This window comes from Lucilia cuprina, chromosome 5, assembly GCF_022045245.1.
Source record: "Lucilia cuprina isolate Lc7/37 chromosome 5, ASM2204524v1, whole genome shotgun sequence".
Lineage (NCBI taxonomy): Eukaryota > Metazoa > Arthropoda > Insecta > Diptera > Calliphoridae > Lucilia > Lucilia cuprina.
Window position 1 is genome coordinate 37,885,108 of NC_060953.1, and position 3,400 is coordinate 37,888,507.

General features: G+C 33.0%; 1 long non-coding RNA gene across 1 annotated transcript; it reads right to left on the bottom strand.

Moving 5' to 3' along the window:
• Window positions 1–361: 361 nt before the first annotated feature.
• On the bottom strand, window positions 362–731 carry LOC124420388. Its single transcript, XR_006941165.1, has 2 exons — window positions 594–731; window positions 362–530 (listed from the first exon to the last, which is right to left on the bottom strand). It is a non-coding gene; the product is annotated as an uncharacterized LOC124420388 (long non-coding RNA).
• Window positions 732–3,400: the final 2,669 nt, after the last annotated feature.

Genomic DNA, 3,400 nt, shown 5'->3' on the forward strand with positions numbered 1-3,400 from the left:
TCTGAAAGGAAGGCCAGAAGTTCTCCCGTGGAGCGACCTCTACGAAAGCCACACTATCGGTCGTTAAGTAAATTCTTGGTCTCTAGATATTTGAAAAGATGGAAATTAATAATACTTTCCATAACTTTGAAAAGTGCGAAACTAATTGCAATTATGCGATAATTTTCAGGGTTATTGGCCTCTCCCTTTTTAGGAATTGGCGTGACACTAGCAATCCCGTGCATTATGTTTGTAGTGCTCCCTAATCTAATAATTATTAGCAAAATGCGTTACCAATAATACATTGACTAATAACACTGAATCAATACTATTTTTTCGATTGTCGTTATTACGATACCTACAATTTCTAACATCACATGGAAACGTCAATTAGAGAACTTTATTTAAAATCATAAGCAATTTATTGCTCCAACTTTACTTTTAACATTTTTTAGGGCTTTTCTTTTCACATAAATTTAACCGAACAAACTAGCATGAGCATCACCGTTAATTTGTTTATTATTTCCATTATTATGTCCTTTAATAACATTCTGCGAAATAACAAATTATTGAAATTATTCAAAACTTATTTAAATACTTATTACGAAACTTACATTACCAGGTGATGCCATGGCAAAGGCAATAATGCAAGAAATTGCAAAAATTATTTGAAATACTTTCATGTTAAAACGAGAGATGTGTTGACTATATATTTATCGGTTTATATGTTTTAAATAATGAATTCAATACTGATATTTATACTGGAGATATCAAAGAAACTTAATGTGTTTGCGGTTAGGCATGAAATAAGTGTATGAGATTTTTATATATTTTTAAACTTTGCGATAAATCACAATAACGCAAAGTGGGCCAAAAATATAAAATATAGGTTTGTTTGAAAAACAATTTTTTGTATAATAATGATCTAAAGCGCATCAACATTTAAAATTTCCTATTTTAGTAGTGGAAGTAATGGAAGAAGTGATTTGCGTGGACACCTTCCATGATGGCCATTTTTACGGTGGTGCTTTTAAATCTGTTAGGCAACTCACAACCGCCGCTTTGTATGTCTTACGGTCCATGTACAGTACATTGCTCAAGAAATCGAGCTATATAAACTATTGATCTTTGCTGATCTATTGCGTAACTTTTGAGTTGCAAAATCATGCAAATAGATTGACCACCGAATTACGAATTTAACAAATAAGGCAAAGATAAGATTTTTACAAGAGGGCCAATATGGGAGGGAAAATATTGGCCTATACTTATAAATGTTGGTAGAGGTATTCATATCTACTTCAAAGTTATTTATGTAGAATTTAAAAGTGTTTTCTGTCATTTTCTGAAGGGAGTTTGTAGGGGGATTAGGGTCAAATAAGGCCGATCATTACAAAAATCGGTAATGTCATTAAAAAATCTATAAAACTAAGAATTGCCCAAAGGCCCTATTCGGAGGGTACGGTTGTATGGGGGCTAGGCGAAATAATGGACCGATTTTATCCATTTTCAATAGGCTTTGACCTTTGGCCAAAAAAAGAGAGTGTACTCAATTTCAACTCTCTGGGTTATCTCTTGTATCACCGTGCATTTCGAAGGGATCTCTCCAATAAGCGGGACAATACAAAGTCCGTAACTCTGCCATGAGGGCAACCGGTTTTCTTTTACCAGATTATATTACTTATCTCATGATCAAATCATCCAAAGAAAGGCCGAGAACACAATACACCACCAATTTAGAATCACTGCACATGATATGTGCTCTTAGCACCACTTATTGCCCGGAATGCAATCACACAAATTTCAAATATCCTGAGGGATATCGGGAATATAGCCCAAGAACGGATTCGGCCTGTAGTTTTTTGTGTGGTCCACTACTGGTATCGGGAATTATAAGGATTTTAGTATCGATAAAACTGTAAATCAAGACAGTGCTACAAAAAACACAGACCGACGAAATTTAAAAATAGTTCGATCGATATACAATTCTTTTATCATTTTGAATTGTAAAGGAATTTTTTCAGCTTTTCTGCATTTTCTCTTGGCATTTAGACAAAAGAATCACTTTTTTTAAATGTCTAAACAAATTAACCAGATGTATTTTAAAAATAAAGATTTTCCCTTTCATTAATTGATAATTTTATTCACATACAATTGCACAAAACCACATTTAAAGAAGCAACCAGTTGTGTTAACAAAAAGCACTTGAAATCATAATTTGAAATACATTTCATGCAACAATTCAGACACTTATTCCTCAATTCTTTTGTTATTGCTACAAAAATAAAAAATATATATAACAATAGAGACAAAGTGTTTGCGAATAAATATTTTCATATGACATTCGCACTCGTCAAAATAATTGAAAAGGATTTGGTGATGATTTTTATTAGCCTTTAATTTTCTAACAACAGCAACAATAAAGAGATCACAAGAGCATTAGATGCTTTATAGGAATATACATCACAATACGAAGACGATTTATCATTCGTTAATAAAGCTGCAGAAAATTTGTGGGTTTTAAAAAGGGTGTTTCAAAATTAGGTGTAATATAGTGTCAAAACTTATTGTCGCACAACTAGAAAGACATTAAAATACTAAAGGGACTATTTAACGGACACAGGGTCTTACATATCACCAACATAATTTTTATAATGATTTGCCGAATCTCTGAATTGAATGATGCAAATAAAAACATTTATCAAGGAGTTAGGATTTTATAATATTTCTTTTGAAATATAAAGTTTTAGTTCAATGGGCACATTGAATCTAGGTTAAGTTGATGGGGCAGTTGCCGGTTTTCTTCAGTCCACTATTGTGATACTTTGAAACGGATCCTACCCAGATCCACCTTTGGAATGTTACGGACCAACCAGAGGCATGAATAAACGAGTTTAGATTACAAACAGTAATGAACTGCCCAGAAACTCATTCATAATGTTGGTCAAAACAAGGTAGAGATTAAGAAAGTGTTAAATAGTTTCCTTTTGCTCGTTTACGTTGTGACAGCTCGAACAGTAATCATTATATAGAAAATTCAGTCTTCTAACATGCGCTTATATAAGTTTATGGCGTTCATACGCTTTAATATGTCCACGTACATTTGACTGACCAGACACGAATTGTTCGCCAACTCGTTAAGATAAATAAAGATTTTATATCAGGGTTAGTGTCTGAACAAGTTCAGATATTTTCATCTAGTTTACCGCTGCATCCAGTTTACAATTCAGTTCGAAACAAAAAATATTTCGCCATATCGCTGCCATGAAGCATAAAAATGGAAATAAAGAAATCATTACCCACGTGGATCTATCGGTGTATATTTCAAGAGTATTGTCGTCTGATAACAATGATTCACAAGATATCCTAACTGTGAAACTCTTGTCAGAAAGGACCGTCTGATAACAATGATTCACTTGAAACT